Source organism: Halichoeres trimaculatus, unplaced genomic scaffold, assembly GCF_033239565.1.
Source record: "Halichoeres trimaculatus isolate MK-OKI-2021-1 unplaced genomic scaffold, fHalTri1.1 fHalTri1_scaffold_16, whole genome shotgun sequence".
Taxonomy (NCBI): Eukaryota; Metazoa; Chordata; class Actinopteri; order Labriformes; family Labridae; genus Halichoeres; species Halichoeres trimaculatus.
This window is the reverse complement of record NW_027437194.1, coordinates 2,214,454-2,227,912: the sequence shown is the minus strand read 5'-3', so window position 1 is coordinate 2,227,912 and position 13,459 is coordinate 2,214,454. Positions and strand designations below refer to the sequence as shown.

The 13,459-nt window shown below is 38.0% G+C and overlaps 1 long non-coding RNA gene across 1 annotated transcript in view; it reads right to left on the bottom strand.

The window, feature by feature from the left end:
- LOC141805806 (uncharacterized) overlaps positions 1-13,459 on the bottom strand; it is a 28,092-nt gene that overhangs the window by 13,313 nt on the left and 1,320 nt on the right. The window contains exon 2 of the long non-coding RNA XR_012599732.1: positions 11,000-11,135. This is a non-coding gene — a long non-coding RNA (uncharacterized LOC141805806). The remainder of the gene's footprint in view (positions 1-10,999; positions 11,136-13,459) is intronic.

Genomic DNA, 13,459 nt, shown 5'->3' with positions numbered 1-13,459 from the left:
AATATAAAGGGAAGATGCAACATTTTCTTTGTGCAATTGTATAATCACAATAAAGGCTTTCTTTTCTTTTCTACATCTCAGCTCAGTGATGTCTGAATCAGCAGCTTTTCTTCCATTAAACCTTCCTCACTTTTCAACAATACTCAGAGTGCTTCACATTTCACATCCTGCACTGCACAGAGAAAAACTCCAAGGCTGTTCTCATAGTTTCATATCCCAGCATAGAAAAAACTCTCAGAGGTCAAAGGTCGAACCTTCTCAGGAGTGTCGGGCCTGTCTATAACCAGCGATGAACTGGTGAGGGTTTCTTTTTTTTTAAGCAAAGGTCAGGGTCACTGATCTGAAGTCCTTAAGCAGTTTCACAGAAACAGGAGGAGAATTTATGGAATATTTATGTTTTGAAAAAAATATACTGAATTTTGCTAAATGCTAAATTTAATCGACTTAGAGACAATCTCCTCGTCTTTATCCCCTCAGTGTTTGCTCTGCAGGGGAACAAAGGGTTCGCTGACGACTGCAAGCTCTGCAGAAAAACAGAAAGAGGGATTTTTCTTGTTTCCAGTCAATAATTGTAGGAGGACCTCTTCTGTTAAAAACACGTCCTCATCTTACATTTATTTTTTATTCACATGATGTTTCCCACCAACCACCCCGGGTATCTGCAGCTGTCATTCTGTGAAAAACAGCAAAGCTGCGTCTGGTTCGGATGCTAAATGCACATAATTGCAGTTTTAAAGTCATTCTGCAAAGACTGAAAGCCAAACATTATAATCACGCTACAGTTCCTCCTCTAAAGCAAAGATAAGACTCTGAAGCGTCTTCACGGCTGAGTGCTTCAATGAAAGTTAGAGAGCACTTTCCACGCCTGGCGTTTACTCATATCACCGTAGCATTAGCAGCATCTGCTCGCGTATGTTTAACCCCCACCCTTAAATTTGGGATGTGAAGTCAGCTGCATCAGCATCTGCTAATGTTTGGATCCACTTAGCACACAGAGAAGTAATTGATAAAGTCTTTTCATTCCCTCATAGCTTCTAATTAAACGCCACAGCTACAGCCTAAAGGGCAATTAATGAATTATCAGCGGTGGAGAGCAGCAACAAAGAGCAACTGTTACAATGAAAGACAATCTCATTAAAATTCTGTACTTCAGTCGTTGTGCATTAGCATTTCAAAGGCTCCTCTGTGTAAATTTCCAGGGCGATGTTGGTCTTGTGCGTGGCTTGCCGGCTGAGGTTGTACATGATGATGTTTTAAACTTTTTTTTGGATGTCTTATTCCTGTAACACAGCTTATTAGTCTTTCTATAATTAGGGGAACAATTAATTTTTGTTTCATTTTATATTTGATTGCAAATGATACACCTGGAATACACTTAATTCATTAATTACCAAGCTTAAGCTCTAATGGATTGTTAAATATTAAAAAAAAGGAGCATAATTTTGCATGTCCCTCACCATTTTGTATCACATTTTATCCAAAATTTAAAAGAATTATGGCACAAAAATCACAGTTACACTGTTGATGAACAATTAATGCGCCCCATGTACAGACAATCATTTTTTCAATGGGTAACACTGATGATGCTGATTTCTCAGACACACACAAAGTAAACTATTTCATCTACATAAATTATTAAATCAGTTTTTAAACATCTTTTTCATATTTTAATGATTATTTTAAACAAATAATACAAAAAATTCCAACACATGATTTGCATTTTAAGCTAAATAAATGATGAAACTGTTCATTTTCTGTGTTGGATAAATTGAAATATCAGCCAAACGATCCACTGTGAGGGCGTATTCAGACCTGGACTGTTTGGTCCACTTTAAACAGACCAGGGTTCGTTTCCCACGCTGGTGCGGACTTTTCATGCAGGTGTGAATAGACACAAACGAACCCTGGTGTGGACCAAACAACCGGACCGAGACCCACTTTTTGAGGTGGTCTCTGTCCGCTTCCAAACGAACTCTGGTGCGGTTCGTGGTTCTCCGGTGCAGGTCTGAATACAAACCAAGGTCCATCTGAACTAACTACAGGATACATGCTCCTTTTGGGCCTATAGAGCCACTGTAACCTAACCGTCTTTGGACACGCAGAGCATAGCGCCTCCTTGCTGCGATCATTGGTCTTCCTGTTCCTAAATTGTAAACGGTGTTGTTAAGCTGCTTTGAAGGAGCTGCTCTTAATACTGAAAATGATTTAGCAGCTCTAATAAGAGCACAAACACATGTTTACCTCCATTTCCAGTAGGGATGTCCTGATATTATATTTTCACTTCCGATACGATACCGATACTGCAGCTTTGAGTATTGGCCAATACCAATATTAATCCGATTCGATATCAGCATTAAACATGCATACTTTTATTACTTATTCCGTAGTATGTCTGTCATGTTAGAAAAGGCTTGATTCAGTGATATTATTTAAACAAAGAACAGTAGTCAGCAACAGTAGGTATGAGGAAAAACTGACCCATTATTATTAACCAATGGGTAACAGAAATTTTAACATTAAACATAAGAATAAACTAGTAATTGAATAAAACAAAGAATGAATTAGAAGACCCAGAAAATAACCTAAATAAATCAAATAAAAACAGCAAAAGCGGAGTCTGGAATGGACTGATTATATCAGAGATTTTAGATGCATTCTGATACGATACCAATATTTTTTTTTTTGCTGATGTCGGACCGATATCCGATATCAATATCGGACTGGGACACCTCTAATTTCCAGGTCTGTACTCTGTGTGCCGCCCTTTGTCAGTGCTGTCCAATGAGAGCACTGATCCTCACACACCTGGATGTGTTTACAGAATATAGTCCACTTGCAAAAAGTACAATCTGAATACGAACCAAACCAAACGAAAAAATAAAGTCAGCTTTTGGTTCGGACCAAACAAGTGGACCAAAGGACCTTTTGGTCTGAATACAGCCTATGATTGGTCATTGCTTGAAATTAATACTTAGTAAAAAAAGTTTTACCCATGGACTTGAAATGTTCCCGTAATTAAAGAATCACTCTTATAATCCTGAAGGGTTTAGAGGAAAAGAATAAAACTCATAACAGAGCTGTGATGTGTTCGCTACGACTGAGTTCTGTGGTTAATCAAGAAAGAAAACACACCTTTAAACCAATTCAAACCTCCATGGCCGTGCAGATGATGATATTCATCATCAAGGTTTCCGCTACATGTAAATGACCATGGCGCACCGCCAAAATAAAAGCAGTTTTTGATGATTTTGTACATGTGATAAAAATTGCCTTGATTCAGGCCTTGTCCACATGTAGCCAGATATTTTCAGAAACAAATATTCTCCCCTCATTTGTTTTTAAAAATACTTTTTTCCAAACGTTGCAGACACATTCACTGGCGAGCACAGCTCGAAGGATGCCAAACCCACACTTTTTAGTGTTTTTCAGACGGGAAACTCGTGCACTCCAGTCAGGATGAGCCTCTGTCATTTAGCTGTGATGTTTGAGAACCAAAAACTCTGTTTTCCAGTGTCTACATGAAACCGCTTTGGCCAGAGTTTTCAGAAAACATTGTTTGTTGTGACGTAAAACTGCAACTTCATGTGGTGACAGGCCTAAATCTATAAAAATATACACGGCTTCCCAGATACCAGGCTACGTGTTGACATGGCCTGAGTCCCACTCATGGTCATGAATCATATCGTGGTCAAACCAATAAGAGACATGGGGTCTTTGCAGTTTACAATTATCGGCTCTCTACATCACGCACAGTTACTGAAGGAAATTGGTCGATTAGTCAGTACAAATATATGTTATAATCTAACTTTACGCTTTATATGCTATAACAATGTAAGTCACAACATCCCGTGAGTCGCAGAGTTAACTTTCGTTTTCTTCACTGCGTCGCTGTGTTTATATCAAGCGAAAACGTCTAGTTGAAGAGTATGAGTCAATGGCTGGCTCCAGAAGTACAGGAAGTTACATACACACCAAGCCAAAAAAAACCCAAACACCGTTTTACAGCCTGCTTCAAAAAATGTCTCCTGTCTGAATCACTAAGTTTACCAACTTCCAAACCACCCGTTCCAAAATCCATTTCAGAAACAGACGGTGACTACATCCATTAATTTTACAGCCGATGGTTTATATCTGTTTATAGGGTCAGCTCAAGTAGAAGTGTCCCCTGTCACTCTGCGTGTTTTTTTATTTACTTTAAACTTCGGGGACTCCTCCACAGTTTAATTAAAATTCTGGAGGAAACCCTGCTCATGACATAAAGAGCATATGATGAGGCACTTTTTTTTAGAAAGACAGCTCTTCTACAGGTGTATTGACTGAAAGCTGTTCACATTTAGTACAAGTTAACTTTTAAGATTTAAAAACCAAAGTCAGCACAACAGAGCTGCAGTTCCTCCACTGGCCACAAGGGACTGGCTCTAAAAATGAGACGTGGTGCATTCCATTTACATCAAAACTAGGAAAAGGTCCGTAAAAAGACAGAACAGGAGAGAGATAGAGCACGAGCTAGAGGCCAAAAAGGCTAAACTGTTTGTGCTAATGTTGATTCTAACCCACATATATCACCAGGATTCACTAATGTTGCACATTACAGACAGTGCCGATAGCACTACATATGGACAGCTACCAAACTACTGTACAAACTGACAGTTAGCTTGTTGTTACATTAGCCTATGGATACATTGTAGACAGCTACTGATGTACGGCACAAACTCACAGCGTTAGCTTGTTGTCACGTTTCAAACAACAGCGCAACATAACTTTACTGATAAATACTTTACCTCTTAGTGTTGTATTTGGTAATAAGTTGTGATAAAAACTGGTAATTTCTTTGGTCTAGTTTATTTCACAAGCTCATCTCACACATATTCCTGCTTGAGAAAGCTAAAAAGCTGCCCTCCTTAGCGTTTTGGTTTGTTTCTGCCTTGAACACATCCTAATTCTGTTTGACATATTGTGGATTAGCCGAGTATCCAGCTAATGAATCAGCCTTCAGCACAGACTGTTTGAATTTGCCTCTTTCTGCCTTTCCAGCTCTCTTGTTGAGATATAAAACTTCCGTCTCAGAAATGAAAAATTGTCAAAGCACCAAACTGCAGAAAACAAATCTGTTTGTGGTGTCAAGTTGCTTTTGTCCATACTTCAAATAAAGTCAAGACCGTGTATGAAGAAGAGAAGGATTGACTGAAACTGGCCTTAAAATAAAAAAGTTTACTGCAGGGCTGACGAGAATCAACCACTTTGTTCCTGAGATAAAGTTTTCACTCTCTTAAATTAAACTAAACCAAAACCAGTGTTCAGACTTAATCTTGTTTTGATAAGTTTTGTCCCTTCTTTCCCGTTTCTGTTCCTCGCTCTTTGTCTTTGAGCTGAGCCATTATCCTTTCTTCATTACTATTCTTCAGTGGCACTTTGTGTCGCACAGAAAATTACCAAGTCAATTTCCATCCACTCAATAACAACCTTATGTACTTTTAGTCCCAACAATGGACATCTAACAGCTCCGTCCTTGCCCCTCACTGCCTTTCTCCTCTGGATTTTTAACCGCCTCAGAAACTCATTCAGCACCAAAACTCAAGGCTGGAAGAAAGCTGTTTGTCTCCTGACCTTGAGATGCTGATCCCGGCAGATGTATATGATAACAAGGCTGATTAACCTTGACCGGGGATTTTTATGCACAGATGCATTCAAACCTTTGGCAGTGAGACGGCTTTTATTATCAACGGCGCCACCCTTTGACCTCTTTAAGCAGCATGCTGACGTCAGAGGAACAGAGGATCGATATCACGGCTGTGAGTCTTTGTATTAAACAGGATAAGTGTATGCACACACGAGCAGAGGAAAGAGCTGGAGATGGAAGATCATCCAGATTGAGTCAAAGATCATCCTCTTTGATATCATGAATGGTTTCTTCCACATTCATTTTCTGTGTATTGACAATGTCGGCTACACACTGTGGGTGTTTGACACTCTCCAAGTCAAGGCTTCAATCTGTGAAAACCGTGCTCTGTGTGTGAATTTGGAAACAGCGTATTGTAGTGTAACTTCTTTTTACAGAAAAATGTAGAATCTGTGCCCAGGTCTGAGTATAAGTATTGAAACTGTTATTCTCACTAGATGAAATAAGCAAAACAATTAATTGATTTCTTTCTGGTGTGACAGTGTCAACGAAAAAGAAAGTTTGGTTAAATGAGGAAAATTTTGTTGTGATTAATGAAGTGAATGAAAGGAATGCAGTAAAATGAAAATAAATCCCTGTAAGAAAAAAAAAGTAAGATAGGACGGGGTTCCTGTTTGTGTCCTGATTTGGTTTCTTGGTCAATAAAGAAAAGAAAAGAAAGGACGAAATTATAAAGGGAGAGGCGTTCGAGAGGCAAAAAAAGACAAAGAAACTGGCGTGCCGGTGGAAAGGGCCGGGAAACGGACACACAAACTGCTTGACAGACATTTTAAGAGGGTTTGGAAAAGGGCAATGAGTTAATTTTCGTTGAAAGGTAATTTTTGCTTTATTTACAGACAGAAAAGACTGGGTTTGGGGTTTTTCTTAAAGAAATATTTGAGTTTGATTTCCGTTACGCGCCGGGTGCGCAGGCGAGACATTATTTGGGTTTGATTAAAGGGAAAATTTTTATTTGATCTAAACGCTGCTTCGTGTGAGTTTCTTTGATTTTGACCTCTTGTTTGTTTCGTGTAGATGTGCCTTTTGGTGGGGATTTATCGCCGACTCGTTAAGGGTTACACTGGTATATGGCTTTAAGAATCTTCACTCAATCAATTTATGCTATTTTTTTAGTGCAAGAAAGAAGCTGCAAATAAAATGTGGGAAAAGCGTCACACACACGAGAGATGATGAAAATAATTGTGTTGATATGTCTGTAACAAAGAGCTGTTGCTAAAGTCAACTTTTCAGCAACACATCTCACACAGCTACCTGTGTGTGTCTGCGTAACCTGCAGTCAGAGAGGATCTCCTGCAGCGTCTTTGGATCAAACCAACTCCAGAGAAAGGAGGGGGATGCCTTTCCAGGTTTGAATGCAAGTCACAAGTAGCCGACTTGTTTTGACTTGAATAAATATCACATGACAGGACCAGGTTTAAAAATAAGGGGTTAATCTGGAGAAATTACAAGTCGGGAGTGGAGCCAGAGACGGGGTTAAAAAGCACGAGAATCTCTCCGAAATCAGGGGGAGAGGAGCTGCAGATTTAATCTGAGCGAGTGCCGAGCAGTCTGTGGGTTAAAACTGACGTTTTAGGGCGGGAGTAAACAGACACTACTTCAACGTCATTGACGTAAAAGACAAGAAAAGACATGTGAACGTAATGTCCCAGAGCAAAACCTGCTCAAAAACTGAATTCTTTGGCAAAATTAAAGGTTAAAGTTACGCAATAATTACTTTACCTGGTAGGTAATTATATTAATGAAAGAGAAATTCACAGACAACCAGTCCATGCTGTGCAACACAGACAACCAGTTCATGTTCCGGGACACAGACAACCAGTCCATGCTGCAGGACACAGACAACCAGTCCATGCTGTGGAACAAATACAACCAGTCCATGCTGCAGGACACAGACAACCAGTCCATGCTGTGGAACAAAGACAACCAGTCCATGCTGCGGGACACAGACAACCAGTCCATGCTGTGGAACAAAGACAACCAGTTCATGCCAGTTCATGCTGCAGGACATAGACAACCAGTCCATGCTGTGGAACAAAGACAACCAGTCCATGCTGCGGGACACAGACAACCAGTCCATGCTGCGGGACACAGACAACCAGTATGTGTCGTGGAGTTGTCTTAGAATGGAAAGAAGCAGTTATTCAAAATTTCTGTTTCAGAGAATATTGAATATTGAAAATACTTTAAAAATATTAAATGAATAAAAAAAAAATAAAAAAAATAAGGCGAAGGGAAACACTAGTGCAAAAAAATAAATAAATAAATAAATAAATAAAAAGGACAATAATGGAGGTCTTCATACTTAAATAACTGACTCAACCTAGCTTTTAGTAGGCCCACCAAATGTATATATTGTGTTTTTAGTCCAGCTAGCATTGACTAATCATGTGTCAGCAGGCTTTGGTGTTAAAGGGGAAACAGTCCCTGAGGAGAGAAAAAGCAGGAGAGCTAAAATTTACAAAAAGAGAAGTTATAGGTAGTTATATATTTCTAACTTTACTAGAGGCAAATAAAAATAGATTTGGATCAAAATCTAAACTGGAGAAATTCATTCAGTCTCTTATCTAATAATTATTTGGTGTTGGAAATGTCCAATGATGCTTCAGAAATAATCAATCTGACCTCCACTCAACCAACGAGCATTCTCAAACTTGCTTTAATCTTCTCCACAGCCCCTGTGTGGCTTCCTGTTCACCGTTAGCAGGTAAATGAGCTCTACTCTGGGGGACGTAATGACCCAAGAAACGACGGCATGTTGCTAATTGGACTGTAGCTCGCTGAAAAGGAGGTCTCATCTGGAAGTCGTTCATCACCAACCACTGACTGCACCGGACACAGAGATGTTGGCCTTCGTTCCCAGAGGCATGTTGAAGTAACAGCTCTGTACTGTAATTTGGGCTCAAAGGGATGGTTGGTTGTTTTAAAGTTAGCGTATTAGCCACATGGGAGGGCAGGCGGCTCGGCCCCTCGCAGACGGGTCTTTACAGGAAAATGTAGCTCATTTAGAGAAAGTCAGACCCAAACATTGATTTAGACACTCTAATTAGGAGTTTTCCTGCACTTTCCCTTGTCACCACAAAGTTTATTTGCTGTGCCCTGATTGGCCAGCTATATCCTTTTCATAATCTATCTCCTTCTCCTCCTCGGTCATATTCTCCGTAGATACAAGGTTAACTTCATTGCTTTGCAGATGACACCAAGCTCTACCTTAACCACCTCAATTGTTTGTTTTTTTTACTTTTGTTGAAGTGTTTTTCTTTTTTTCTTTTTTTTTTTTTTTTAATTTTGTACAGCATCATTGGGCCTTGAAATTGTTGTTGTTTGCATGAGCCAATTCACCATTAGCCTGGTGCACTTGTACAAGTGAACTTCAATCTTGTAGCATCCCAATTTAAACTTTACACTCCAGATACCTCAAATTTTCTGGTGGATACGATAATGGATGTAGAGTTTGTTTTTTCATCTCAGTTTCTACTTCAAACAAAACATAAACATGTTTTGCTTCTGGCCGGGGACCCCCTTTGGAAACCAACAACTATGCTTCAAAATATGAAAAGAAATGTCACCTTTAAGATGTATTTTTAACTGAACAATATACATTAAATTAGTTAAGAATAAGAAATTATAAACAAACACCAACAAAGGCCAGACTCACACAAGTAGATTGTTGCAAAAGGGAGATTGGCATTGCAGGGCTCTGTCAGCCAAGGTGGATACTCTTTTCTCACATTACCGGGGATTCAGTCGTTAGACAGGGGAAGAGCGTCAAAGTGGAGTTTAGTTTTCTAAATAGCTTATTAACAGGCTTAATCCACCAGCCGTCACATGAGGTACAGTGAGGTACAACCAGAAACTTAAATCAGATGATTATGGCACTTTATGTGTTACATGTACGGGACAAATTGTTATAAAAAAACCCGCCAGTTTCTATTCCTTCCCACCAATTTTCTGAGGCCCCTCTCTTGTCCCTACTTTGAAAACCACTGGGTTAAGTAATTGTGCTAACCAACAAACTAACTAACTAAACACATAAATGAATAATAAAATATATATTTTTTTTAATATAAATATATATGTAATATTAAAATATTTGAATATATATAAATTAAAAATAAATTAATTATTTAATTAAATTAAAATAATCAAATAATTAAATGTTTAAATAAATAAAAAAAATAAATAAATGGAGACATACAAAAAAAATCAATCTGAATTTCAAATTAAAGTTTTTTTGCAGGTTTCTCCTTATTTATTCATATCTTCAAATTTTCAAGAAATATTTTGATTTAACTTTAACATTTTTTTTCTGATTTAAATTTTAGAAGTGAATAATGTATGGAGCTATTATTGTAGCAGAACTATTTGTGTGTGTGTAAATGCACTCACAAATATGTGAACTGATCCACAAATGTGAAAACAGATTTACAAATGTACTCGCGAAAGCACATAAGTGTAGACTGATTCACAAAAATAAATGTCTAGTCTTAAATAGCTGAAAAGTCCAAGTGTTTTTTCCCACAAGACCTGAAAATACATAAAAATCATCAGTTACAACCAAGGTGGGCCTCCAAATTGTCTGTAAAGTCCTGCTGTGTGAGTGATCTACAAATACGAAAAGGAAATCTGTAAGAGAAGGGCTAGTTTGCTAGGCACAGGCTTCCTCGTATGGAGCTAATATTGTAGCATCGTGCCCGAGCCATAATGCAAAGTGACAACTGCAACTACTGGAATACTTTCGCCCCTGAATCAGAAACAAAGCAAACAAGCTACAGCTGTGAATACACCTGCTCTCCAAAGTAAAGATGGTCAGAGGAGAAAAGCTGCTTTTAGAAACTGTGGTTCAGCATTCTCCAAAGATTCCAACAACCAGGAGAAATACAGACAAAGTGAATCAACCCAGGCTGGTTGTGAGCTGTTGTTGACAGATTGACCAAATCTACCTTCAAGCTCAAATAAAGCGACCTTGAACCCCGAAGAAAGGACACTCCAATAACAGACCACCATCTCTTCATTTACTTCGTCAAAGACCAGAAAACATCCTGCTGTGTCTGTTGGGTTGTCCCCAGGCTTCCCTGCAGTCTAAATACTCTGTGCCTGAACACGTGACTCCATTTGCTTTTGATCATAAAACACCAAAGCTAATTCTCCGTACCAGATCAAAACTGGGCATGCTCGTTAAGGCCACAGTCAGTCAAGTGGAGGCACTTATCAGGACAAAGTAAATCTGTGTGAATCTTTCATGTCCAGTTCAACTTTGATGAATTTAGATGAATAACCTCCAGCTCGTGGCCATTAAGGAGCTGTGTTGACAGCACTGACCTTTGAAGAAACAGGAAGCAGGAGGGTCCAAAAGAGAGAAACTTAATTAGCTGCGTTGCGGCGAGGGCAGGCTGCAGGACAGGCCCGATGTGAGGATGCGCACAGCGGGGAGGAAACGCTGACTGCATGTGAGCTGCTGAGAGAAAAACAACAAAGATCCTGAATATGAATCTGTCTTTGTAGCTTCCTCTTTTCAGTCAAAGTGAAAAATAATGTTAGGGAATCGTGTCACCTCTGCCTCTTCAAGGACAGAAAGGAGGAAAGTCAAAAAAAGGCTCATTCAGGAGATTCTGCTGCTCACAGATCCACGTTTCTCACCATGATTGTCTTGTTAATGGACAAACAAGAAGAGAAGAGTGAACGATGGTATAATGTTTACTGTGCTCAGTTAAACCTCCCTCTTACTTCAATGGCTGACGATTGACAAGGCTGTTAAGACGACAGTGACGGTAAACACTCAGCTAAGGAGGGCTTTAAAAAACGCTCTGATTGTCTTCTCTCAGCCAGGGGTCTGTCTTCTCCTGTCTGACTCCTCAACTCATTACCATCATCATGATTGTTTGTGTGTTCAGGGATTACACTCCTTCTTAAGGTGGGTAAAAAACTGAAAACACACAAAAACAAACACTGTGTTTTCTGTTTTCAGGGGCACAATGGATGAAAAGAAGTTAACCCTGCCACTTAGAAAAAAAAATTGGGTGTTTTTTTTTGTCTGCAAATAGATCAAATAAACATAAGCTAAAGACATTTTCAAAAAAGATAACTTTTTATCTTTTTTTATTTTTATTTTATTTTTTAGATTTTTGGGGCCTTGAGGCAACACTGCACCATAGTGATGAGTAATGAAAAAACAGAATTATTTATTAATATTTCAACATTTTTTTAAACACATGGCCTTAATAGTTTACAATGCATGCCATAAAAAGTGCAAAAACTTAAAAAATAAGTTTTTAAAGTAATTCATATCTTTACCATTGGGGAATGCCCCATTCAAATGAATGGGTCAAACCGCTGAACATATTTTATCTAACTTTACATGAACTTTTTAACAAAAGTCTTAACTTCTTTGGGTATTAGGAAATTTTTTATTGTGGAAAAACATGTGGAGGATATGAGCCTGTGCTCTGTAAAGAAAGCTCACAAAGTTCACTTCCAGGTGAAAACTGTAGAGGTCCAAAAATAACAAAACAAAACAAAATGATAATAGTAATAATAATGACCAGTTTGTTTTAAAACAGTCTGTAAACCCAAAGACAGAAACCAAAATGTTTCCATGGTGGATCTGTAATGGTACAGTGTTGAATTTTTACAGGTTTACTTAAATTAATTAAAAAAAATAAATAACATTAAACTATTAGAGATTAAGCTTTATTTGTCTATTAAAGGAACATATTTTTTCCAGACTGAGAAAGACAAGGTAAAAAGGTTACGGGACAGTTTTGAGAAGAGAATTTGACAAGTTGTTTCTTGCAAGAAAGTCTGCAAAAAAGGATTCTGCCTGTCTTCCAGAGAGTCACATGACAAATTCAAACACTGCTATTGGTTCCTTAAACTCTATCAAGGCAGACGTTGCAGTTTGGCAACAGCTAATTGCCAGTTACCTAATTACTCCACATCCACATGTCATGAGCCTTTTTTTTTCTCTGAAGTACCCCTGCAAAACTTAATTATGCACTAGCAACAAACGGTTTCCCATTATCCCACCAACTAGCAGAGCTGTGTCACTTCCAACATGGCTGCCACCTTGGTTTTTCAAGGCATCAATTTCATGTAAGTTTCACCACCAACCTCCCTTAATTTGAAACCAAAACTGCATCAGATGAATCCTGAATATATAAAGATACAGTACACACCAGTTAGTAGATTTTATCTCCTCTGGGGTTTTCTCTTGGGGTAGCTTTATTTCAATGTGGCAACATCCCAGAATGCATTGCATGTGAAGGTCTCTCTCAAAAAAAGTCTGGATTGTGCATAACTTCCCCGTTTGATATTTTTCCCCAAATATCTGTTTTTTAAGGAAATGTATTGCATTCACTTGAAGAAAAAAGAAAAACAACTCAGGTTTTTCAGAGTAATTTATTCTTCGGTTTGTTTTTTGTGGTAATTAATTTTGTTTTTCTGATTTTTTTTTTTATTGGTTTGTTTTTTGTTATAATTATTTCTGTTTTGATGAGTAATTTTTTGTGGTAATTCATTTTGTTTTTCTGATTAATATTTTTTTTATTGGTTTGTTTTTTGTTAAAATAAAAAACAACAGCAGGTTGAGGTTCTCCCGGGATTTCTAAGTATCTTGATACTTCAGGAAAAAATACTCTGAAAAACAGAAAAAAAGTTATCTAAAAACAGAAAAAAAATTACTCATAAAAACAGAAATAATTATAACAAAAAACAAAGCGATAAAAAAATCAGAAAAACAATATTAATTAGCACAAAAAATTACTCATAATAACAGAAATATTT